Source organism: Orcinus orca, chromosome 2 (genome assembly GCF_937001465.1).
Source record: "Orcinus orca chromosome 2, mOrcOrc1.1, whole genome shotgun sequence".
Lineage (NCBI taxonomy): Eukaryota > Metazoa > Chordata > Mammalia > Artiodactyla > Delphinidae > Orcinus > Orcinus orca.
In genome coordinates this window covers 84,156,916-84,183,190 of record NC_064560.1, presented here as the reverse complement: position 1 = coordinate 84,183,190, position 26,275 = coordinate 84,156,916, and the positions used below count along the sequence as shown (strand labels likewise).

The 26,275-nt window shown below is 55.2% G+C and overlaps 1 protein-coding gene across 4 annotated transcripts in view; it reads left to right on the top strand.

Moving 5' to 3' along the window:
- Window positions 1–26,275, top strand: part of LINGO1 (leucine rich repeat and Ig domain containing 1) — a 202,079-nt gene that overhangs the window by 57,742 nt on the left and 118,062 nt on the right. For 2 of the 4 annotated variants that reach the window (XM_033440126.2, XM_033440129.2), the window contains 2 exons: window positions 19,369–19,452; window positions 20,986–21,033. The gene's annotated coding sequence lies outside the window, so the exon portion shown is untranslated. The remainder of the gene's footprint in view (window positions 1–19,368; window positions 19,453–20,985; window positions 21,034–26,275) is intronic. The other 2 variants (XM_033440125.2, XM_033440127.2) reach the window with 1 other exon arrangement.

Below are 26,275 nucleotides of genomic sequence, written 5' to 3'. Positions count from 1 at the left end.
GGCAGTTCCAGGCAGCCCGTGCTCATAGATGCCTATGGCTGCCTTTCTTTTCCTCTTCATCCTTCTATCAGTGCCTTAGGGCAACCTCCCGCCCCTTGCTGGCTCTCTTTACCCTGTCTCCATACCTTCTTTCTTCTCCTCTGGGGACTTGAAGGGACATCTCTGTGGCTCAGGGTCCACTGAGGACCCTGTGTGGTCAAGGGAATAAAAGATTTCCCTGAGGACACCCTGCAGGAAAACACCATGAGATCCTAACACCTACATGGCATTTTTAGATCAAAAGCACATTGGCTTGGTCTTCACAATATCTCCATTGACTGATGAAGAAACTGAGGCACAAAGATGGAAAGTGACCACCATAAGGTCTATGGGGGCCCAGTCTCTGCCGATGTGGTGCTCCCATGCCCACCTCAGATTTGCTCTGGCTGACTGGACGCCCCTCCCCTGTGATGCCTTGTCCCTGGAGTCAACCCCTACGCATGGTCAATGCCTAAGGAGCCCAGTCTGGGGGCGCGAGGCAGGAACCCAAGCCTGGGGAAGCACCCTACCATCCCGCAAGAGTGGTTCACAACCATTCTTGTTCCAGAGGCTTGGACCTCCTTCCGTGTCAGCCCACAGCCAAGACCCCGGGGCAGACTGCCTGAGAAGGCCATTCTCGAAGACATAGTCTCAAACATCAAGCCAAGATGATTCCTGGGGACCAGGGAGGCCTCCTGGAAGAGATGATCCGGAGACAGGGACACTGGTTGGGGAGGGAGAAGGGAGGGTGGCTTGGCCAAGGAGGGAGGCAGCAGGCCCTGAGCATCTCACCTTATTCAAGGATAGAGGGACTCCTTGGGTTTCTGGCCCACTCCCCCGGGTGCAGGGGCTGCAGGTATGTGTGGGGAGACCTGCACAGCAGAAGTGGGGCCATTCCCTAGGGCTGGGCTCCGAGGTGTCCCTAAGGTCAGCATGTGTGAGCCCGGGTGAGTGTGCAGGAGAGGCAGTGCCTGTGAGTGTGTGCGGGTAGTGGAGCACTGGGCATGCGTGCACACGTGTAGAGCCATCCAGTGCCCTGTGGGGGAAGATGTGTGGGTGGAAATAGGGGAATGCAGGGTCAGTGCCCTGGGCACATTCCCCTGAGGCGGCACTTTTGTAATCATCTTTCAAGTTAGCGTGTTGACACAAGTGTTCTTAAGACCGTGATGAAAATGTGCAGAAGAAGGACGGGAAACCAGTTAGATGCCCAGATGGAGGGAAAAAGTCTTGTGTTCATTGCCTCACCAACCAGCCGTGCTGAGCCTGGGCCACCGCTTTGGCTTGGCCTCCCCTTCATGGTGTGTGTTCGTGGGTGTGTAGTTGTCATTGTGTGTCAGTGTGTGTTGTGTAGCTCTGTGTGAGAGGGTGTGTCCATGGGTGTGTGTCACCATGTATTTCGTGTGATTGTGTGTATGACAGTGCACACCTGATTGTGTCATTGTGTGCTAGTGTTTATGCATGTGGGACTGTGCTTGTGAGCGTGGGTATCAAGTGTCTGAGCTCCTTGGACCCTGAGTTCCTCCTGGACCCCAAGGGGACCATGGGCTCTATAACTGTAAAGCACTCTTTGCACGTGAGGGGTCATCTTCTGTCACCATATGAGGAGAAGTCCATGTAGAAATCAGGACCCGTCAAGGAAGGAAGTGGGCCCAGCTGGGCAGGGTGTAGCCAGTGGTGGGGGGCAGGAGGTGGCCTACCCTAGCCCTTCTGCATGGATATGGACTCGCATGTTCCTTGCAGTTGAGACTTTGCCTCCCCAGGGAGGAAGCCAACCACCTGGGCAGAGGATGTGTACGAAGCAGAGGGGCTGGAGAGGTGGGCAGCAGAGTGCCTGGCACATAGTAGATGCTCAGTAAAGAGTTGTGAGGTGAAACCAGGATCCAGTTATGGAGTTTTCTATGTGACCTTAGGGAAGGTGTTAAATAGGCAGCATAACTGCAGCGTAATTAATGACAACGGCTCCATTTGTTAGGCACCTGCCGTGTAGGCAGTGCTGTTAGCCAAGGTATTTTACCACTTCATCTTCCAGATAAGGAAACGGAGGCTCAGGGAGGTAGTGACGTGCTCTAGGTGACAGCACAAAGAAATGGTGGTGCTAGGATTCGATGCCAGGTGGGACTTCAAAGCTTGTATTCGTCTCCCTTCTGTGCTTCAGTTTTTCCCATCTGCACTCTCAGGACCTGGAGGATATGACTTGGATTTGGCTGCCCTCTTTGAGTTTGGGGAGGGCCTTGCTTTGGGGCTACAGCCTGCTGACCCCTGAGTTCCCTTTTGGCCCTGATTCTGAGCCTGGCCTTCAGGGAACCGCTTCCTTCCCAGTCAGATCTCTAGGGCCTCCGACACCGAGGCCAGTGTGGGACGGGGCCTGGGGTGGGCAATAGGGGCAGGACTGAGTGAGGAGTGAGGGGTGTCTCCGTGTTTCTGAAGGGGACTGAGTGCCCAAGTATAGTCGTAGGAGGGTCCTAGCCAGTAGGGAAGGTTTGTGCGTCCATCTGTGACCATCTGGTCCCATTTCCCACAGACCAGGCTGGCAGAGGGTGAAGCAGCGTCCTTCTTTTGCAGAACCCTGGTCAGGTCTCAATGCTTCCCACCCACACTGCCTGCCGCGATCTCCACAACCACCCTAGCAGCTGGAGACCCCGGGCCCCTTTTTACAAGTGAAGAAACGATTTCCTGGAAGCTTGTGAGTTTCCCAAGGTCTCCAGTGACTGAGGGCGCAGCTGAGGCTCCGCGACTCTGTGCACCGGACAATTCTGGCCCTGGTCCTCTAGTAGGCTGGGGCAGGGAAGCTGTGCCTCGGGGCAGGGACTCGACCTCTGAGGGGGGCAACTGAGCCAGGATGCAGGGCCAGAGGGGCCGCTCTGCAGTCTTCTCCTCCTCAGAGCCCCTCCCCCAGGACACCCAACATGTGCCCATGCTGGGACTGCCACCCACCGGCTGAGTAGCCGAGTCAGTTGTGCTTTGCGGGGCGGGGCGTCATGTCACCCTGGCCCAGGGAAGCAGGCATGCCTAATGAATTAATTAATGTTGGCAAAGCACTTGGAGATCTCAGGCTGAAAGGTGCTCAATGTGTGCAAATCAGAGTGATGGTTATTACCCATAATTATGGAGAAATGATTCAGAAGCGGACGGTGGCTGGCCACGCAGAAGGCCCTGCTAAGATCTGTTCCTCAATCGCAGTGGAATCTGTCTTCCTCCCTTCCTTCCCTCCCTCCCTCCCTTTCTCTTTTCCTCCCTCCCTTCCCCCACCCCTCCCTGCTCACACTTTGTCTCCCAGCTCTGGGCCTGCTGCCCGCCCTTCCAGAGCGAATGCTTTCTTTGTCTCATCTCTCATGAAGACAGGCACCTGGCCCAGTTTGGAGAAGGAGGGGATCCGGCAGTAGCCTCTCACACTCTGGAAGTGAGAAGGGTCCAGGAACCGAGCCTTACTTGCCTCTTCTTTTAAGCGGGTCCATAAGGGGTTCCCTGTGCCGCCTCAGGTGTGCGGGGATGGAGTGTGGCAATGCCTGGGAGGGCGCTCTGGGCTGGGAAGCTCGATGCCTGCGAGGCTTGCCTACGTTGTTTATGGAGACATTATGATGCGTGTGCTTCCAGCCTCTCCTCCACCGGTGTTCTCCGTGTGACTCTGGGTCCCTGGCCAGACTGGTGGTCTCCCAATGGCTGAGGCTTGAGCATGTGGCCCCCATGCTGACAGACCCTGGCAGTGCCCAGAGCCAGCAGTCCAAATAAATTGTCTCTCAGCTGTGCCTGCCTTCCCTCCCTCCAGTCCTCTGTCTCTGGGCTCGGTTCAGCTCTCGTGCCCACCAGCCTCAGAGAGGGCCACTCCCAGATTCAGCACCACGAACAGCACCTGGCTCAGCCTGGGGCTCGCCGTCTCCTGCAGCTTGTCCTTCTGACTCGAGCCCTGCTTTGTCAGATGAGAGCACGCAGGCCAAGAGGATGCCAGTGACTTTTCCCAGAGCGCACAGAAGCTTAGCATGAAAGCTGACTACAGCACTGGTCTCTAAACTCCCCAGGTGTCCCCCGTCGCAGCGCAGGGAGGCTTTAGAAGGATTTCCTAGTGTTCAATCAACGCTTATCAGGCACCTACCGTGGGCCTGTCTCTATTCCAAGCTCAATGATGGAGCAGAGATGGAGGCAGCCAGATCTCTGTTCTCTCCACAACAGGACCCACACATCAACAGCAACCACAGCAACGAGAGCTGGGCACGACAGGCACCCCAGAACCGTGTGCCTGATTCTGTGGGGCCTGTGAGAAGTGCTCCAGCCATGAGGCAGAGCAGGTCCCTGCAGGAGGCAATAGTCAGAGAGGCCCCTGAGAGAGGTGGCACCAATTCTGGCCAGACAGAAAGGAGGGGGAAAGCGCATGGTCACCGAAGAGGGGGCTGGCGTGAGGCCACCTGTGTGTGCGGGAGATGGTGAGAAGCCCATCCAATGGGCTTAGGGCAGGTGGCAGTGATGAATCTAAGAACGTAGGCTGTGCCCCTGCTGAGGGGCTGGTCTCTGTCCTGTGGGCACAAGGGAAGGCTGTCCATCACCATGGACACTGCGGGATTTCCACTCGGCTCTCCGGTGCTGCAGCCTGGCCTGCTACCAGAATCCCACCTCCACCTCTCCCGCCCTCCCTCCTTCACCTGGGGTTGGCCGATTTCGTCTGGAAGTGACAATAGGTGTGGGTTGTCTGTGGGGTCTTTGTGTCTTATTGCTCGACCTGTAATCTTTCTCATCCGACACAGGCTCCTTTCTCTTCCCTGGTATTTGTCAGAAAGGTGGGACAGAGCCCCAAAGCCCTGTGTGGAAACTGGGCCAGAGCAGGCCTCTTGCTGCCCATCGATTTGCGCTGCTTTTGCCAGGTGCCTGAGAGTGTTTGCTGGACACCGTGGGGCTATGTTTGGCTTTGGATAATGAAGTAATGTCCTTGCTGAGGAAAGGATGGAGTCTGTGCTAACAAGCTCAGCTGCCTCCTTTGAGGACAAGAAGCCTTTACTCTTGGGCTCCTGGGGCTGGCTGAGTGCAGGGGCTCTGCGGGGGACGAGTAGTGTGGGCAGTCCAGGAGCACTGCTTCCTTGGCCCTGTGGCCCCCAGCAGAGCCTGCCTGGTTCAGGGGCAGCATGGGGTAAGGAAAGGCCTTGGATCAGATGGATCTGGGGTCTATCCATCCCCGACTCTCCCACTTGCAGGTCTTGTGACCTTGGGCAAGTCACTGCCGACCTCTCTGGGTTTTGAGTCTCTTCCTCCGAAGAAGGGGCCAGGGTCGTACCACTGTGTGAGAGGGTGGCTGTTCGGCCTGAGAGAGATGATGGAGCAGAGTGCTTGATGCACAGCAGGGACTAGAAAATGTTGGTGGCCTCACAGTTCACTGCTTGGGGTCATGCCCTTACTTTGGTATTGTCTCAGACCCTGTTCATCTTGGACACATGTGCCCTCCTCCTAGCCATCTGATCCCTTAGAAGGATGGGGTTTTCTTCTCGTTCCTTTTCCAGGGCTCAGGAGGCAGTGGGGCTGGTTGAATGGCTGGATTCAAAGGCTGAAGGTTTTGAAGTGCCCCTTCCCTTAGAGTCCAGGCTCTGGGGCTGGGGTCTTCCCATGGGAAGGAGCTGAAGATCAGGCCAAGAGAGCAGAGGGGAGGGAGCGGGGATGGAGAGACCAAAAGCACTGCTCCCTCCTCCAGGAAGCCCTCCAGGGATTAGCTGGAAATATTCCTTCCCTGTGTGACCCCTTCCACATAGACTTTCACTGTACTCCTCTCAGGGCATCCTCCCCACCCCCACTATTTCAGGTCTTATAATCCTTCCCATCTCTATGAGGCTTTTTCTAAGTTCTCTCTTATCGTGACTGATCAACTCCATAGGTGAGATGGTTAACAGTAATAGCAGTAATCGTAGTAATAATGGTAGTCATAAAAGCAACTAGCCCTTATTGAGCACTTACTATGTGCCAGGCACAGTTCAAAGCTCTCTACATGTATTCATCTCCATACTTTATGTAGACAGGGCTAGGTTTACTCCCATTTTACAGAGAAGGAAGTTGAGTCCTAAAGGGGAGGAGGGGCCTCTCGAGGGCATAGCGTGAGAGGCGGCAGAGACGGGCTCACACCTGGCTAGGTCAGTTTAGGCTGACAATCATGAATGACGTGCCCACTCTGTGCCCCACCTCTTCCCCTGGACACAGGGAGATGGTGGGACACACTCTGGCTCTCGAGGAGCTCACAGTGGGAAGAATCTCCCCAACACACCCACGCTGTGCGTCCCCGTCCCACCTGACCACCTCCTGGCCCAACTCAGGTGACGTCTGCATCTTTCCCATCACGTGGCCTGGTCTCTGGCTCTGCGCTTTCTTCACAGTGGGCTCCCCAAGAACAGAGGCTCCGGTCTTGTTGGCTGAAGTATTGCTAGCACTTACCAGACCCTGGCGTGTAGTCGGTGTTCAACTAATTCTTGTCTAATGAAGGAATGAGTGTCATTGTGTGGATTAAATGAGATCGTGCATGTTAAGTCCTTGGCATTCGACAAATATTTATTGAATGAAAACTGTATCTTCGGATGGAACAAAGGAGGTGACGGTGTCAGGTGTCTGGCTCATAGTAGGCTCAGCACGTGGGAACAGCAGTGGCCGTGGTTTCTGTGGAGGGACCCGAAACAGGGCCAGGGAGGGGGGTGAGGAAGAGAGGCGGAAGAGGGAGAGAGGCAGGCACCAGAACTCCAAAGAAGAGGCAACAGTAGGGAGGAGGCTGGTTGGCAGCTGGGGCCCTGACACCCACTCTGTGTGGAGCTGCGGCCTGGAGCGCATGCGTGTGTGCACGAGTGTGGGCGGGTGTGTGTGTGTAAAACAAATAACTGGAAAATGAATTTAATTATAAGGCACTTTTAATAGCTATTTATATTTAATCCTGCTAATTCTGTGTCTTGTGTAGCCAAAGTGTAATTCTATTCTTCTTTCTCATTTGTAAGCGAGAATGGAGAGGGGGGTGGGAGGGAGACAGCCCCACAGGAAGGCAGCAGGCGTCCTCCAACCCTGGGATCGGCCAGGCCAGCTGTTGACCCTTAGGTCAGGGAGGAAGGGGTCACTGGCAAGGTTGTCCCAAGGGAGATCTGGGAAATGGCACCAGCTCTGTCACCAGGGTGGTTAGTCCATCTGATGGTGTCTATTCAGCACCTGGGGTCGGGGTCAGGGGAACAATGGAGAGTCAGGTAGATCCAGGTTCAAATCCCAAGTTAAGCCATGTGCCTTAACCTCGGAGAGGCTCACTTTCTCCATCTGTAAAGTGGGCATAATATAGGAGTATTTAATGAAATAGAGCAAGCCTGCCCCATATCTGGTGCTTAATTAACGCGTGTTCCTATACCGTCCTTACTCCCCTCACCAACCCCCAAGCTGGTCACTTCTCTGTGTTTCAACCTCTCTGGCTGCTCCCAGACAGCCCTCATGGCAGAGAGAAGGTGATTGACTAACTCAAGGGCCAATAAGTAGCTGGGGTCACGCCCCTTTTTTCAGAGGACCCCTTGGTGATGGCTTGGTGTGTGGGGGGTTGATGGGTGGTCTTGTGGGAGGACCCCAGAGGAGCTGGAGCAGCCTCACTGGGCAGCCACGAGGAGGCCTATGAAGTGGCTGTGGGAGGGGACAAAGAAGAGCCATTCCTAAGGAGCCGTGTCCCCAGACCTGGCTGGCAATAGGTCAGGAGCTAGAGACCCCTCCCTTCTCCAGTCTTTGCTCAGCTGCGGAGATTCTGGGCCATCCAGCAGCCCCCGCTGAGCCTGCTTCCTCCTCCGGGCCACGAGGCCAGGGTGTGGGAGGACTGAGTGAGAGGAAGAGCGTCAGGGAGACTTGCCCAGAGACACGGCTGTGGAGGGGTGCCCACTGGGGCCTCGCCCAGCATATGGAGTTGTGCTTGTTTCCTGGCAGGAAAGGCAGGGGCCTCAGAGGAGCCCTGTACTGGGCCAGGCAGGTAATGCTGGGCCCAGACCTCCCTCCAGGACCACCAGGGGGACCTGGGCTGGGGCTGGGAAGACAGGGCAGGGACCCGGCCTTTCTCTACCCATTGCTTCTTCCTGTGTCCTCCTGGCTCTGCTCACTGGGCCCGAGCCCTCCTCTCGTGGCATCCACTTCAGGGTTCCAGGAGTTCCAGGAGGGCTGGGCTCTGCAGGAAGTCAAGTGGGGTGGCTACACATGGAGGCAGAGGGGGCTACTCTAGGGGCTGGGCTTCTTCCAGATCTTCTCCCAGGGAGTCCCCTCAGTGCTGTTGCAAGGACGGTGTTACTCTCTCCATTTTACAGATGGAGAGACTGAGGCCCAGAGAGGTTAAGGGACATGATTAGAATTTGGGTCGCCTGATTCCGAGGACAGTTCCTTTTCCTCGGTGGTAAACTGGTGGCTGCAGGGGTGGGGGTAGGGGGTGGCATGTCCAGAGGGTGGGATAGTGTGGAAAGTACACCTCATTAGGAGGGCTCAGAGTACCTGTCCTAGAAGGATTCGATTCCTGGTTTTCACACCCACAGGGGCCCAGCGAAGCTCTGCCCTGAAGCCCTGCAGGGCTGTTGGGCGTGGGAGGGTGGGCAGCAGCTCATCCTGCCAGAGGGAGTCTCAGGGAGGCAGCCACAGCCCCTGTCTGGATCGTATGGAAGGAGCGAGCTTGGCTCTGGATTCAAATCCTAGCCCTGCCACCCACAGACTGAGTGGCGTCCGGACAGCCACTTGGCCCCTAAGCCTCGGTGTCGCCTCCAACACTGGGCACATAGTAGGTTCTCGGTGCTTCCCCCTCCCTCCGCCCACTCCTCTGCTGATGCGTGGAGCTGGGTAATGACTGGGGGTGTGATTTCTCTCCGGGATATTTTCACTTTAATAGGAGACTTTAATGCCTCTGAACCCCAAAGGAACGATGTTTCCCTTTAACGGTGACATTTCAAGGGTGGTGGCAGCTGTGGGAGATGCTGGGGTGGGGGCTTGCCTGGTTCCTGTGTCGTGTGCAGCCTCATTCTCTGGCCCTTCTCCAGCCCCCTTCCCCAAGGCTCCCTCTGCTCTGCTCACGGGCAGAGGGCAGATCAACGTCTCGTTAATTTGATCGAGGGATTTGTTCCGAGCGTACTTGCCCATCAGCTTGGTGAAAGCCCAGCCTGGGAATTGGTAGACATTCTGATGCAGCCAGGGCCAGCCTGACCTCTGCTCTTCTAGGAAGTGAGGGGTCACCAGGCAGAGAATAATTAACAGGCAAACAGCAGGAGTGATTAACCCCGGGGGAGGGAACCTGGGGGTACGGTCCTTGGGAAGACTCTCTGGGGATGGGTCTTATCTGGTCATTAATGCAGACCCTCAGGACCTTCCTGTGCTCCCACTCTGACTCGTTGTGAACCCTCATCCACTCAGTCCTACCAGAAGTGGCCATGAGCCCCGGGTGCCTGCCATGGTGTGGCCATGTTGTCATGGGTAGACGAGGGGAACAGAAGGATAGAGAGATCCAGGACTGGTGCTCTGGAGGTGCCCTGAGCCTGGGGATGGGGGTGGACTCAGCAGAATTTGAAGGCAGGGAGGGTTTGGAGAAGTCCCTGGAGAGTTGAGTCTAAGGGAGTGGCCACGTGGGCTTTGGCTGGAGGCCTGGGCTCTAGTCCAGGTTCTACATTTGGCCTTCCTATGTGACCTTGGGTAAATTGCTGCTCTCTCTGGGCCTCAGTTTTCGAGTCTGTGCAATGGGAATTTTGGTCTGGACCAGCTAATCTCTGCATCCTCCGTCCATGATTCTAGGAAAGCTTAGGGAAAGGGCTGAGTCTGAGGGTGGGGGAAGAGGGTGGTCCCAGAGCACAAGGAGCTGGAGAGGGGTAGGAGGCAGATGTACGTGCTGCCATCCGCTGCGACCGGCACATTCATTAAGCATCTGTATGATGGATACCCACCCCCCACCCCCGCCCCTGCCCAGTTCACCTGGCGAACGGGTCTCGGGATTTGTTTCTTACTGAATGGTGTCATCCAACAAGCCAGCGAGTGCAGTGTCTTGCCTGAGTCTCCTGCAGGGTAGGGTGCCTTGTTATCCTCCAGGCAGTGTTCTCCTCCCCACCCGACATGCTTCTACACCTGACTGCCCTTTCCCCGTGGCATGGGGGCAACCCTCTAGATCTGCTTTAGTCTTCATTTAGATTGCAGGTTCAAGGTGCTCTAAAGGGTGCTGGACAATCAGGGCTGGCTTCTTGGAGGAGGTAGCAGTACTGGTTCTGGACCTGAAAAAATAGCTGGGCAGGAATTGGACAGGTGGAGAGAAGAGTAGGTGCTTTCAGCCTTGAGGTTGGGGGAGGGATGGGAGACCATGGAACGAAGTGGAGGAGATCCCTCATTCATACCCATGTTCCTTACGGAGGGCGCCTAGGCAGTGCTGTTGACTAACTGATTGATCCTGTTCCCAGGTCTTATAATCTCCTGCTCTTTCAGGCTCAGGTACTCTACATCCTTCCCAGGTGGCCCAGGAACTATTAGGTGACCGTATGCTGGCCTCCATTCACATAGCATCCCCACATTCATCCCTGCTAGAGGCATGTGGTGCGTGTGGTATATGGCAGGTTCTGCCCTCACCCAGCTAAGTGACTTTGGACAAGCCACTTCATCTTTTTGAGCCTTAATCCTCCTTAGGTATGAGAGAAATTGTCAGGTTTCACTGCAGAGAGGGCATTTGAGATGGGCTCCAGAGCGTGAATAGGAGTTCAGTGGGCAGAGACAGGTTGGGGTGGCAATAATTCTAGATTATAGTGGAATGCCTGGAACAGTGCTAAAGGCCTCTGTTGGGAACAGCTTCTTGACCATGATGCAGTGGTTAAGGGTACAGTCTCTGGAGCCAGGCTGTCCCCACTGTGAATCCTGGCTACTGCACTTACTAGCTGTGTGACCTTGGGAGAGGCACTAAACCTCTCAGTGTTTTGGTTCCCTCCAAGGAAAGGGGGAAAATGATAGTACCTACCTCATAGTGTTGTACTGATTAAGTGAGTTTATACATGTAAAGTTGTGGAACAAATCTGAGTACATAGTAACTGTTTAATAAAAGTTAGCTGCTATCGTTCTTCTTACTGAGGCTCAGAGACACTTGGGGACTTGCCCATGGACACAGCTTGTGATGAAGGTTTAGGATTCAGGCCAATGCCTGTTTAATTCCAAACCTCTGCTCTTTCTTCTACTCTGGGCTTTCCCGGTGTCTGACAGATGGGTCCAATGTACAACCAGTGTCAAGGCCTCCCTGGAGGTGTTGGACCAGGCCTGCCTACAATGTATCCTCTTCCCTTCCGAGGACCTTGTCTGTCTTGCACTGAGGACCCTCAAGGCTTGGCATATAATAGGTGCTCAAGAAATACTTGTTGATTGTCTGGCTGCATAAAAGAAAGTGGGGTGGGCTCCCCACTTACTCCTGGAGTGTGCAGTGCTCACTGCATGAGCTCCTCAGATGCCACCTTTCCTGCCTGGTTGGGAGGTAACACGCCCGCTCCCCCCAGGTTCACAGCAGCATCCCCTCTGGCCTTTGCGATGCCCACCCAGCTCCCTGCCTTGCTGCTGCCCTCCCCCAGAGCGGTGGCCTAGGGGCTTTTTCTTCTACTCTGCCCCCCACCTTCAGTCACTGCAAATCTTCAGCCTCTCTCCTGCCTCCCTCCGTCTTCCCCACTTGCTCATTAAGAAGAGAATAACTCCTGAACTTGATGTCTTTGCCTCTGCTTTTATATCGAACTATAATTTGACTGTCTAAAGGTTCTTCGAGGAGAGAGAAACGAAAATCAACCCCCACTCCCTGCCCAGAGTAGACCACATTCAGAAGGAATGGAGCAGACCCTGCCCACCCTCCTTTGGCTGGGGCTCCTTTAGGAAGGGCACAGGGCACAGGCGTGAGGCTAGGAAGCCTCAGCTCTGACCCCCGCTCCCAGTAATCTGTGCCCTTTCAGCCCCTCAACTCAGCTTTTGGGGTATCGGGGTCATGCTCCCCCTTCCACAGAGAAGGTGTGGGCCCTGGTGCTCTCTTTCCCCTCCCCTGGTCCCTGGGCTCCCTGCAGGCCCACTCTCATTACCCTGTGGGCCGTAGCAAAGGTGATGGTCGTGATGGACGTGACTGACAAGGGAAGGAGCCCAGAGAGGAGAAGGGGTTGCCCAAATCCCCTAGTGAGACCCCCTCCTGGCAGGGAAGGCTGGCGGGCAGTTGGGGGACAACCGAGTCAGCAGGGAGGTGGCTGGTGTTCTGTCTGCGCACTGAGGGATGTTTCTTCCATCTCCCACTGTGCCCCACGCTTTCTCATGAGTGTTGTGAGCAGCTGTGGAAACAAGCTGGTGGGGAGGGCCAACCCCCATTTTGTCTGGGACCGTGGGATCTAGATGGTCATATGCTGATCCACACTCAGCCCCTGCGATTTCCTCCACCTGTCGCTGCTTTCTGCTCACCTGTTTTTTAAATTTATTTAATTTATTTTATTTTTGGCTGCATTGGGTCTTCATTGCTGCGTGCGGGCTTCCTCTAGTTGTGGTGAGCGGGGACTTCCCTTGTTGCGGAGCACAGGCTCTAGGCGCGCGGGCTTCAGTAGTTGTGGCACTTGAGCTCAGTAGTTGTGGCTCGCGGGCTCTAGCGCCCCTCACCTGCTTTTTTTTTTTTTTGTGGTACGCGGGCCTCTCACTGTTGTGGCCTCTCCCGTTGCGGAGCACAAGCTCCGGACGCGCAGGCTCAGCGGCCATGGCTCATGGGCCCAGCCGCTCCGCGGCATGTGGGATCTTCCCGGACCATGGCACAAACCCGTGTCCCCTGCATCGGCAGGCGGACTCCCAACCACTGCACCACCAGGGAAGCCCTCACCTGCTGTTTTGACAGCACCCTTTCCTCCCGACTCTGCCAGAGGTGAAGCCGCCTGTGTGTCCCACTCTCCTTGGAGCAGCTTGTCATCCTCTGCAGTTTGGTTCCCCTGGTTGCCTTGTGACCTCAGCTCTCTGATGGGCTGGATAAAAGTTATGATTTTGCCCATCATCTGGTTTTTCTCTCATCACTGGGCTGGGAGCAGGATTCTCTGTGTCTTCTACTCAGCCTCGGTTTTCCCCTCTGTAAGGGGGATGCTCACAGCCCCCTCAGAGGGCTGCTGGGAGGGTAGGTAAGCTGCTGTGTCAGCCACCCAGATGGTGGCTCTGCAAGACCCTGTCTGCTGTGACTCTGCTTCCCAAAGGCCGCGGGTACAGTGACAGGGAGGGCCAGCTCTGGCTGGGCTGGCCGGAGGCCGTGGTTGGGGGACCAGCCTGGGCCTTCTTACCCCTCAGAGGCTTAGGAAAGAACGTTCAGCTCCACACATGCCCAGTGGCAGTTTTTCTGGCCTGGCCCAAGCTGGGCTTGGGGGGCTGAGCCAGGTCAGCCGGCTCCCCTGGAGTGGCCCCTCTGTCCAGCCTTGCATTTGCCAGTAACTGGCTGAAGGCCCTACTCCTCTGCTTGGCTCAACCCATGAAGCTACTGGGCACAGAGGCTGATGCCCAATATTTCCATCTGCCTGACATCCAGGCTCTGCCCACTGAGTATGGCCCAAGCCGCTCTCTGCCCCTCCCCCCACCAGACTCTCTCCCCCCTCTAGCTGAATGCTGATTTCCTCTTTGGGTTGAGCTGAGGTCCTGGGAAGCCTTGTGTGTGGACCTTCTGGGTGAGGCTTCCCTGGTCTGTATGGGACCAGGGCTTCAGTCCCCAGCAGCGGGGCTGGGCTGGTTACATTGAGCTTCCTGTACCTCCAACCAGCCTGAGACCCGCAGAGCCCGCGGCCCCAGGGGGTCGTGTTGGAGAAGCTGAGGCGGGAAGCCACTCGCCTGCAGAACCACGGGGGCAGGCTGGGCCTTTCCGTTTCTTCCTGGTGGTGGTGGGCCCTGGGGAGAGAGGCTAGCCACACTGCAATCTGTAGGGGCCGTGGCTTGGTTTCCAGGGCCGCCTGGGGGATGCTGGAGGGGTAGTCAGGGACCTTCCTGGGCAAGAGCCCTTAGCCTCTGCTGTGTCCTTGACCCAAGGGGACTGGGACCTCAGGGCCAAAAGTGGGGGACAGGAAGCCTGAGACTGGCTACGGGTTTCCCAGAACAGCCTCTCAGGGCAATGTGGTGGTAGGTGGGGAAGGGGTTGGTTTCTTCAAGGTTTGGGCTTGAGTGGGCTGACCCATGTTCCCAGGAGCCCAGCCAGGCCAGAAACCCTGGGTGTGGGCAGGGAAGCAAATCTGGCAGAGGTTCTTCTGGGGCCTTGCCCAGGATGACTCCCGTCTGGAGTGCCTTTCTTAGCCCAGCAAACATCTTAGAGAACCACTTCAGGTACCTCTTGCCTCCCTAGCTCAGGTTTGGGCTCTCTGGGCTCCCATCCTCCTTCCATGGGCCACATGGTGTGGTAGCTGCCTGAGTACTAGTCCGTGAGCTCTTCTAGTGGGGGTCGAGGGTGCTGGAAATGGGTGCTGGTGGACAGTGCCTGCTTAAGGACCTTTGGACAGCATCCTGCCTGCCGCTGTTGCCTGGCTGCATAGCCTAGTGGAAGCAGCTGCTCTCTGAGCCTCAGTTTCCCCCTCTCCAACTTGACTTCTTAAGTGCTGCAGCTTAGAGATCAGCCTAGGCAGGCTTCAAGTCTTTGGGTGCCCACCTCCTTGGGCTTTTTCTGAGCTGCTCTGTCTCTGCCGCCCTGGATCCCCCCCACCTTTTTTTAAAAAAAATATTTAATTAATTTATTTAGGTGGCACCGGGTCTTAGTTGCAGGCACACAGGATCTTCATTGATGCATGCAGGATCTTTTCGTTGTGGCACGTGGGCTCTTCGTTGTGGCACTCAGGCTTCACTCTAGCTGTGGCGCACGGGTCTCTTCTCTCTGGCCGTGGCGTGCGGGTTTTCTCTTCTCTAGTTGTGGCACATGGGCTCCAGAGTGCGTGAGCTGTGTAGTTTGCGGCACACGGGCTCTCTAGATGAGGCGCGCGAGCTCAGTAGTTGTGGCACGTGGGCCTAGTTGCCCTGCGGCATGTGGGATCTTAGTTCCCCCACCAGGGATTGAACTTGCGTCCCCTGCATTGGAAGGCGGATTTTTTGCCACTGGACCACCAGGAAAGTCCCTTTTTTTTTTTTTTTATGTGGACCATTTTTAAAGTCTTTATTGAATTTGTTACAGTATTGTTTCTGTTTTGGTTTTTTGGCCTCGAGGCATGTGGGATCTTAGCTCCCATTGAACCCACACCCCCTGCATTGGAAGGTGAAGTCTTAACCACTGGACAGCCTGGGAAGTCCCACCCACCCACCTTTTTTTTTTTTTTTCATTTTATTTATTAAACTTTTTATTTTATATTGGAGTATAGCAGATTAACAATGTTGTGATAGTTTCAGGTGCACAGCAAAGCAACACAGCCATACATATACATGTATCCATTCTCCCCCAAACTGCCCTCCCATCCAGGCTGCCACAAAACATTGAGCAGAGTTCCCTGTGCCATGCAGTAGGTCCTTGTTGGTTACTGGATCCCCCGCCCACCCCCCTTATATTGTCCAAATCCTTCTTTATTCAGAGCCCTGACCTACCTCTTCAGGAAGCTCTCTCTGATACCTTCGGCTGTCCCTGATCTGAGTCGGAACCTGATGGTGTCCCCAGTTGCTCCCTTCTACTTGGCACACACTCCTGGCTCTGTGCGGGGCTGCGGCTACACAGAGACTGCTCAGCATTGCCTGTGTGAGCAGGTGGGCCTGTAACATCCAGCAGGAGGCTGGCATGGGGAGGAGCACGGGTGTAGGAGCCCAGAGGGAGCAGAAATTCCTGCCCTGGGGCCGATGAGGCAACACTTGAGCTGTACCTTGAAAGGGGAGGCTGGAGATGAGGGGGTCTTGGGGTCAGAGACCAGGCTAGGAAGGGCCTTGAATGCCAGGTAGGGAATCATGGGATCTGGCCTCCCTTTGCAGGTAGAGAGCCCTGGGGAAGAACTCCTCCCCCTACCCCTATTGGGTGGCATCCTCCTGAGAGCAGACCCTCCCTATAATGCCTGGAGCCCTCCACCCACACCCTCTGCCCTGTGATCTTCTACTTGTCCTGTAGATTTCTGCTCTAAGGACAGTTCCTCAGGCAAGCCTTCCCTGACCACTGTCCATGCTCTCAGAGCCCCCTCATCCCAGTGTGGAGTGGGCTTCCCCCCTGCCCCCCCATCAGTGTGACCATTGATTGCTCGCCAGGCTTTCAGGCCACTGAGGGCAGGAATCAGAAGGGATTGGTTGTCCCCTGCATCCCCAGCTCCCAGCCCAATGCTTGGCACAGCGTAGGTGCTCAATAAATGTCGATTGATTATGTGGATGTATGTAGGGGCACAGGGCCGTGAGTCCCAGGCTGGACGGTGGGGCTGATTGGGGAGGGGGAGGCAGGCACCTCCAGTGAGGTGGGGCAAAACCTGGGTCCCAATTGGAGCTTTGCGTCCTTTGTGTGTCATTAGGCGGCTCTTTAAAGAGCCGTTTGCTGGAACAAAAGCCATCTCTGGCCAGGGCCTCGCTGGCTCCCTTTGGAAATGCTCTGAGAATAGGTGGACTGAGCCAACTTGTCACCCCCAGGCTGGCTGGTGACTCTGGGGAGTGGGGGGCAGCCACAGGGGCGGGGCAGTGGGAGACAGGGCGATTGGCGGATCCAGCCCTGACCTCAACGAAATTATTTTTAAAACCTGCAAGAGAAAGGGGATATTTTTAACCTTTGTTCCATCAAGGCATCCCAAGGGAAAAAGAAGGGGGAAGGAGGCAGATAGAGAATTGGGAGAGGGGCACGAGCAGAGGCATGAGCGGAGGTGGGGGCTACCAGGGGAGGATGGGCAGCCCCAGAGAGCCCTGAGGACAAGCTGTTTTGTCCCTAGCCCTTTAAAATGTTTTAAAACCTCCAAACAGCAAGAGGGACAGTAGAGTTCATTATATCGAGTTATCTCCTCCGTTTCAGGCAAAGATCAATCTTCCGAGTCTTGCAGCTCCAAGGGGGAAGGGAAGAGAATGAAAATGGGAGGCGAAGGAAAAAGCTCCCTGGACCAATTTCCGCTGGCTAACACGATTACTTGGCGGCCAAGCAGCAGTGCCAGCTGTTGGCAGGCATCCTGGCCCCCTGCCAGTCATGCTCAGTTGCCGGCTGCCCCCCAAGGCTCCCTCCTGAATGGGACAGGTTGGCAGGTGTGAGAGCCCCAGTTCCCACCTGGGGCGGGGCTGCTGGGCTTGGCATCCCAGGGAGGCCTCAGGCCCCACTGCTCTTGAGTGTGCATCCGCCACTCCAGCTGGCCTTGTCCCAGCTTTGTGCCCACCTCCCAGCCTTTGCTCAGAGGGTCCTGCCCTGCTGGGTGTGCCTTCCGGCTCCTTCCCACTTCATATGGCAGCAGACTGTGTAGAAAATAGAAGCACAGGCTTTGGAGCCAGATAGAGCTGCCTCTGCCTCTTCATTCTTTTATTCATTTATTCAACAAATATTTACTGAGTGTCTGCTATGTGCTGAGTACTGCACATAGCGAGAGGTGGATATAGAGCTGAACAAGATGGACACGGTCCCTCCCTGCCTAACTGGGTTTGTATTATGATGAGGAGATCCATGAGAAACAAGGACTAAATCAGCAGGATAATGTCAGGTAGGGATAAAGTCTATGAAAGATGGTAGAGATTGGGGTGCATGGGGATGACCAGGGAAGATAAAGGAGGTCCCATTTGACCAGGGTGATAGGGAGGTCTGGGGAAAGAGCATTCTGGGCAGCAGGAGCAACAATGACAGAGTCCCCGAAACTGGCCAGTGTGGGAGGGGGCCAGATTGTGGTCAAAGGTGAGTTCGAGCAGTGGGTAGGCTTTGAGGAGTCTAGACTGATTCTCTCTGCCATGGAAAGCCCTTGCTATGGCTGGAGAGTGACAGGATTCCATTTGTACCATCATGTGGCTGCCCTGATAGTTTGGGGCCAGGGTGGGATCAGGGAGCCTGGGGAGGCAGGAGGCTGCTGCAATTATCCAGGCAAGGGCTGACAGGGGCAGAAGCAGATGAGCCAGGGAAGTGGGCAGGTGCTGGATGTGTTTTTGGGGTTGAACTGACACGGTGTGTTGATGGCTTGGGTGTAGGGTGAGAAAGAGAGGAGTCAAGGCTGAGGGAGACATAATTTGGGGGATAAAAATTAAGAGTTCTCTTTTGGACAGGTCTGTTAGATGAGCAAGTGGAGATGACAAATAAGCCTGTGGATTCACGCAGCTGGTGCTCAGGAGAGGGCTGGGGCTGCAGAGAGATCTGGGGGCGTGGCTGGGATTTAAAGCTACACGTCCGACCCACCAGGGAATGCATAGATAGGAGAGAGCAGAGAGCCCCGGCCAGCCCTGTGACCTCGGATGTTTGGAGGCGGGTGGGGTAAGAAGGGAGGAAAGCCTGGGAGCACAACCAGGAGAGGCTGAATCCTGGGAGCCCAGAGATAAACTGTTTCCCGATGGAGGAAGCAGTCAGCCGTGTCAGAGAGTGACCACTGGGTTTGGCAAAAATGAGGTTTCTGGGAACCTTGATAAGAGCAGTTTTGTGGGGTGATGGGGGTGGAAGCACAATTGGAGAGGGAGTGAGGGAGAGCAGGAGGTGAGGGAGTGGAGAATGAGACACTTAGTAGAGAGAGCTCTTGAGTTTTGCTATAAAAGGGAGCAGAAAGATGGAAGGGCACGTGGATTGAGGAATCTCCTTCCCACTCTCCCTTTGTCTTTTCCTCCCTCCTCTTCTTCCCTTTCTTCCTTCATAATATTGAGGCAAACTGATACGCTGTTTACCAGCTGTGTGACCTTGGGCAAGTAACTTAACCTCTCTGAGCCTCAGTTCCACATCTGCAAAATAGAGATGACAACCCAGATGTTACTGGATCTGGCACCTAGTAGGTACTCAGTAAATGGGAATTGTTCTTAAGTAGGTGTTCACCTGAGGGAGTGGTCAGCTTGGCACTGGCACAGACATTTTTGGAGGACAATTTGGCAGTGAGTATCAAAGTTTTAAATGTGTATACCTTTTGACCTGCTTTTTAGAAATACATGTGTACAAAGAGGCGGGCTTTTTTTCCAGCAATGTTTGAAATAAGAAACTGGAACCCCCTAAGCACTCATCCTGGGAGGTCTGATTACGTAGGTGAGGGAGTTCCTCCACGTAGCACCGAGCATAGTGGGGCTCTGTTTGGAGCACAGACACTGGCGCTTCATGGGCTCAGCCACTCCCTAGGCTGGGCGTTCTTGGGCAGGTTACTCTGCACTTTGGTTTTCTCATCTACAAATTAGGCTAACAGCAGCACCCGTCTTGGGGGGGGTTGTTATGAGAATTAAATGGGTTAATACACACAGTGCTCAACCCAGTATCTGGCACATAGTAGGTGCTCAGTGAGTACAAGCAGTGATTATTGTTATCTTTATGTACAGACAGGGAAAGATCTCCAGAATCTATTGTGAGGAACGCGATTATACACCAGCATAGAGACCATACTCTCTGGCGCGTAACTGCAGGTTTGTTCTCTATGTAAACACTTGTGCACCTCTCTGTATGTCTGTGCAAATGCATAGTGAAAGTTTCACACCAGCCGGGCAGTCAGGACCTCTGGAGATGTGGTTGGGAGTGAGAGCATGTTTATCCTACAAATACCTGTATTTGAAGCTCTTAACAAGAGAGAGCTTTCATGTACAGGCATACCTTGGAGATATTGTGGGTTTGGTTCCAGCCCACCACAATAAAGTGAATATTGCAATAAAGTGAGTCACGTGAAGTTTTTGGTCTCCCAGTGTATATAAAAATTATGTTTATACTATACTGTAGTCTATTAAGTAATAGCATTGTGTCTGAAAAAACAAAGTACATACCTTAATTAAAAAATACTTTATTGCTAAAAAAATGCTAAGCATCATCTGAGCTTTCAGTGAGTCATAATCTATTTGCTGGTGGAGGGTTTCAAATATTGCAAGAATTACCAAAATGTGACACAGACATGAAGTGAGCAAATGCTGTTGGAAAAATGGTGCTGACAGACTTACTCGATGAAGGGTTGCCACAAACCTTTAATTTGTAAAAACCACAATATCTGTGAAGTGCAATAAAACAAGGTACGCCTGTATTACTTGTATAGTGATAAGACTACAATATGTAAAGATAGTAAATTTAGTCTCTACCTCCTCCAGGAAGGCTTCCATGACTGCACTGGCCCATATCCCACACCTATCGGATGTATTCAATATAAGCTGACCTGCGGTGGCTGCTTTGAATCAGCCGTGTGTGCACATGAGTGTGGTCTCCTCAGTCAGCCTATGAACTCCTTGAGGGTGTGGACTATGCACTTTACAGGCCAGATACATCTAGACTGGCAGTTCCCAAAGTATGATCCCCAAATGGCAGCAGCAGCAGCAGCACCGGGGAACTGGCCCGGTCAGGCCCACCCTGGACCTGCTGAATCAGAAACTCTGGGGGTGGGGTCCAGCATGCCATGTTTTCATAAGCCCTCCAGGTAACTCTGATGCACTTACTTGTATTGATGGGGAAGCCGAGGCACAGTGAGGGGAAGGGCCGGGCCAGGGTCATGGGGCGAGCCAGTGACAAAGCAGAGATGACCATGTCAAGGTCCCAGTGAGAGATGAAGGAGAGGGCCTGGGTGCTCCCTGTGGCCACCACATCTGACCTCAGGAGGGAGAATTTGAGGTTTAGTCCTGTGTGTCCAGGGGCCAGAGAGCCCACAGGTATGGGGAGGTGGAGACAGCTGCTCTCTGTTTATGGGTGCTCGGGCCTGCCACAGGGAGCACCCCTCCCCCCAGCTCCATCCCTCCTGAGGCCCCTCCCCAGCCAGCTGCAGCCAGGTACTTGCTTTATAGAAAGTGCATTCTTGACCCTGGAGTGAGTCTGGCATCCTTTGGCTGCCCAGTCTGCTGCTCCCTCTGTCCCGGGCTGTGGGCAGAGGTTTGGTGGGGTTGATTGCCAGATGGGTCCTGTGGGTGAGGAGTCTGCTGGTCTCCATCTGACTGCGGTCTCACCCTTTCTCTGCTTTCTCTCTGCAGGTGTCCCTCTGAAGAGCCCCTGAGCCCGCTCACGCTAACCCCCGAGAGGTAAGCAGCAGCAGCTGTCTGGGTTGGTGGATGAGTCTGGGCCCTAGGGTGTGTGTGTGCAGGGCAGGTTCCAGGGGCCTTGTCTCCCTCTGCTCGGCCCTCTCTGCCACCATTTCTCCTCTTCCATCTCCTGGAGCCCACCTTTGCCCTCCTCCAGCCATGCTCCTGGGGGTCCTGTTGAGTTGCAGGGTGAAAAAAAGGGTTTGGGAATCAGCTTTGGGGAAGAAAAGAGGAGGGTGGCTCCTTGGTCTGAGGGGTCAGGGTTATGGGTGCTCTTGGGGTTTGGGGGCTGCTGGCGGAGGCACCAGCCAGGATTGAGACCCTGGAGGGACCCTGGAGGCCCCTCACTGAGCAGGGGGCAGAGCTGTGGGCCACTCAGGGGAGGTGGGCCTGCCTGTGGGGGGCAGGCCAAGGTCTAAGTTAGGCTGTAGATGCTCTAGGTGGTCGAGCTCAGGCTTTGGGGGCCTGGCCGTGCTCTTCAATGAGTGAGCATTTTGGGGACACGATTCCTGGGTCTGGGGAACACTGTTTGATGAGGGGTTGCACAGGCAGGCCCCAGCAGGTCTCGGGGCAGGTGCTTTCCCTCCCCCCAGCTCCCTGTGTCTCCTCGGACTGCAGTTCCAAGGAGGCTTTGCTGAATGAATGATTTCTAAGAGGGTTCTGGCTTTAATTTGGCGTCAGGGGGCCCAAGTGTGTCTGCCGAGTCAGCCTCGCCTCCACACACAGGAGGGAGCAGAGGGGTGTGAAGTAGGGGAGGTGGCACCATTCCCCCCCGAAAGCCTTTCACAGCAATAGCAGCAGCCGGTGGGGAGCAGTGGGGGACCTGAGGGCGGGCCTCCCTGGCTCTCCACCCTCGTCTGGCAGCCTAACCTTGCTACACAGCCCAGGACGGGGGTAACTGAGATAACCAGCTGGAGTTCTGGCTTCACCCTTGTCTGTGCGACCCACTCCTCCGCATTTCCTCATCTCTGAAAGGGGGCTCCTCCCAGTGTATCCTTCCGGGCATTGTGTTGTATGGAGAAGGACTGGTACAGAGGCTGGCACACAGTTGATGCTCAGTAAATGTTAAAAGACACACCAGTTATTTTGCCTCATGGACTGAGTTCTGTGAACACAGAGCCCAGGGCCAGGCACAGGGTGGGTCTGGTTATCGGGAAGAGTCTGCAGGGCTCTGGGGAACAGAGAAGAGCAGCCCACAGCGGCTCAGACACTCCTGCGAAGGCCGGCGCAGCCTTCCTGCCATTCTTGCGAGGGAAAACTGTGCCCAGTGGACCCAATCCAGGCAGACTGCCTGGAGGAGGGGTGTTCATTGTTATTAATTTGCCATGGTTGATCACCTCTTTTAAGTCTACAAGAAACATTTTTCACACTTTAATTAGCTCATTAATCTTACCAACAACTCATGAGAGGGAGCAGTTTGTTCCCTTCCTAGAGGTGGAAAGGAGCCTAGAGCCGAAGCTGAGAGGTGGGGATGGACCCTGGCGGCCAAGGTAGAATTTGGCTCAGGTTCTCCCTCCAAGTCCCACAGTCTATGTATCACTCTCCACTACTCTGCACCTTTCCTCCCAGTCTGGGGCCTCCCAAGGGGAGAGGCATGGTTAGAGGCCACACCTTTGGCCACCACGTCCCCTGGCCAGGCCCCCAGGAGTTGGGGTCTGCCCTCCAGAGAAGCCATGGTATGTGGGGTGGGAGCTGGACTCCTGTCTGGACCAGGAGGCCACAATCAGCGGGGCTGCAAGATGAAGCCACTTGGCTGCTCTCTCAGGTTCCCTCTCCGGGGCACATCTATGCTTCCTAGACACGACCCACTTCCCTCTCCTCTGTGCCTGCACACTGACAGCCCCTCTGCTTAGAGTTTGTCCCCACCCTTGAGCTAGCCCACAGTAACTGCCCTTAGCTGCCCTCCCCAGCCCGCCATCCCTTGGGTGGCTGAGTGGGCTCTAGCCCCATTCAGTTGACTGAGAGCAAGCTCCAGGCGCTTGTCCCAGACGTGGGATTCAGTAGCAGGGATGCTACTAAGGGTAGGCTGGGAAGGGCAGCTTCAAATCCACAAGGCTGACCACAGACCTGAAGGGATGGCATCTGGCACACCCGGAACTGGCATCCGATGCATGTCTGATTATTTATGACTGTGGGATGGCCCGAGAAATCTTTGGAATAGAAGAAACCTGTGCTGGATCAGAGCGCGCGTGCGTGCGCGTGTGCGTGTGCGTGTGTGTGTGTGTGTGTGTGTGGTGCATGGGGAGCCTGGCGGGGAGGCCTTATGCAAGTCTGGGAGCCACAGTTACAACAGCATCTGTCCAGGGGCAGAAGGAGGAGCCGCAGCTCCGCAGGTCACACCAGGGCACGGGCTCCATCTGCAGTCCAGGCTGGGCGTGGGTGGTGGCCAGCCTTGGCCAATGTTCTGCCCCACGTGAAGCCCCACGTGGGCACCAAGGGGTGTACACTCATCTGAGGGGACCAGAAGTGTGAGGGCCACTCCAGAAGAGGCCTGGCCCCCCCCAGAAGAGTGCAGGAGGCCTGGGGAAAGGGTCTTGGCTGGATTGGTGGGCTTGCCAGGCACCCACCCCGATTCTATCATCGCTGCCAGAGTTCACTGGCCTTTTTCATGTGGGTCTGAGATGCAGACCCAAGCTGTGACTGCCCTCATTTCTGAAACAGGGGAATGATGGGGCTGGGTGTCAGGCCTATGCCATAATTGACATCCTATTCTTGGGGATGTAATTTTCAGCTTTAAGAAGTCAGTGTCTCTGCTTCAAATACTGCTCTGTTTCCTTGGTTTTCACCTCAGTCAGCTCAACACAGCACAGAAGGGAGACCCCATGGCCTTCTCCCTTCTCCCCACCAGATCTCCGGTCATGGGCATTTCTGTGGTGCTGGGGGATGGACTTAGCAGAAAAGTATAGAGTTAAGAGCCTAAGTTCTGAGCCAGACCACCTGGGTTCATACTGTTGTCACTGCTTGTGAGCTGTGTGACTTTGAGCAAGTTTCCTAACGTCTCTGTGCTTCAGTCTCCTCATCTGTAAAATGGGCATAACAGTCGCTTCCTCATAGGGATGTTGGGAAGATTGGATAAGAGGATGCATGAGAAGCCTTTAAACATGGCCTGTCACGTGGTGAGGACCCCGTCAGTGGAGCTATTATTATTGCCAGGATTGGTAGCCGGTTGCTCTTATGGGTGGGGCGGGCAGCAGAGCCAGCTCCAGCTGAAGCCAGTGGTATCTCTGTCCTCCAGCTCCTGTGGCTGTGGTTGGGGTGGCGGCTCTGGCTTCTTTTCTGCTGCCTTCCTCTGGGTATCAATTACTGAAGGCTGCCGGGGGCACTGCTGGGTATGAGGTGGAGGCAGCTTGTCCCCGCTTTGGTGATTGGTGCTTTCAGCCACCAGGGTGGAGATGGGCACAGAGGGGTGAAATCCAAGTTGTGAGGAGATGGGGAGGCTGCTTGAATGGGGCGCAGTGGGGGGCAGCAGTGGTAACGACGGGGCTGGCCTGAAAGGCCTGGCAGGTGGAGGTGGGAGACAGGGAGGAGAGAGGGGAAGGAGAAAGACCTGGCACATGCCACCTGCCAGGCACCTGGCACAGTTTTCACACACGTAGCATTGTTCATTCCTCATACAGGAGAGGGATGTCACTAGCCCTGTTGCCATACGAAAAACAGAGGCCCGTGTGGGGAAGGTGAGTTGACCCAAGTCACAGAAGAGTCAGGGGTGGGATTGAACCCACCTGTGTCCTCTGCCCTGGGGGGCATGCAGGGCACCAGGAACGGGTGGGGCTCTAGTGCTAGGCTCTGACTGTCCCGGGCAGTGGTCATGCGTGGTCCTGGATGTGCATATGTGACTGCACGTCCTCCTCGCTCCCCGACTTCGCTGGACACTTCTGGGAAACTGGGGCAGTAGGGCGGCTCCCTGACACCTCCTACGGTATTGGCACCTGGGGGCGGCTTCTACATCGGAGCCTGGTGCCCGGGCCCAGCCTGTTCTCCTGCACAGGCCTCCCGTGACTCTGTCCAGCCCCCCACCCAGCCTACCTGCCAGGAGGGGGGTGCCGAAGGTGGGCTGGAAAGCGCCCCAGGATAATAAAAACGATCAGTGGCTAAGACGTTGTAGGCCAAGCGTGGGTTAGTGATAATTTTATTATGCCCATTCTGCTGCTGCGGAAATTGAGGCCGGAGCGGGTGTAGTGACTATGCAGTTGTGGGGCAGGGTTCTGACCTGGGTGGTGGGGCGCAGCTCTGGTTTTGCTCAGTGGGCAGTCCCAGGAGAGCCCCGCAAGGTCTAAGGAGTCAGGATCCTGCCTCAGCCCTGCTGCAGGCCAGGCCTCAGGGGAGCACATGATATAAATCACCTCAACTGAACCTGCTGGCAGCTTCTTACTGCTCTTATGTTACAGATATGGAAGCTGAGCTGTGAAGAGAAGATGAGGTCTGCAAGGCCACATAGCTGGGAAGGAGTACGCGGGGTGGTGTTCCCATTAGCTCTATCTGATCCCCTAGAGCTGCCCCTGGAGGTCCCTCCCTGGAGGCTGAAAGGAAGGGGCAGGAGTGAGGTGGTGAGGGCTGCAGAAAGCCCTCTTCCCTATGTGGCCATCACTTGGGCCCCACCCGTCAGCGAGGCTTTGGTCTCTGGCCTGGCTGGGACCTGGGAAGACTCTGTGGGCCAGGACTCAGGCAGGCCCCAGTGCAGCCCATCTGCCCTGCGCTCGTGGGGATGTCCATGGCCGTGATGAATGGGCTCCTGGCAGGCTAAGCATTAATCATATTGCTGGGCGGCGGGAGAGGCAGCTGCCTGAAATGCCTGCTCTGGGACAGCATCTATCACCACCAGGCCTGGCTGGACTGGGAGGGTGAGGGGGCAGCCAGGGGTGGAGGGGAAGGGGGCCCAGCCTGAGTGAGGAGAAACAGCCTTGATCTGGGGGTCATATCTGAAGAGGCTCAGTTTGAGGGCCCTCCTCATCCCCCCGCCCCCCATATGTATATCTTCTTTGGAGAAACATCTTTTCAAGTCCTTTGCCCACTTTTGGGTCGGATTATTTGGTTTTTGGTGTTGAGTCATAGGAATTCTTTATATATTCTGGATATTAAGCCCTATCAGATATATGATTTGCAAATATTTTCTCCCGTTCGCTAGGTTGCCTTTTCACTTTGTTGATTGTTTCCTTTGACACGCAGAAGGTTTTAAGTTTGATGTAGCCCCATTTGTCTATTTTTGCTTTTGTTGCCTGTGCATTTGTTTTTTTTTTTTTTT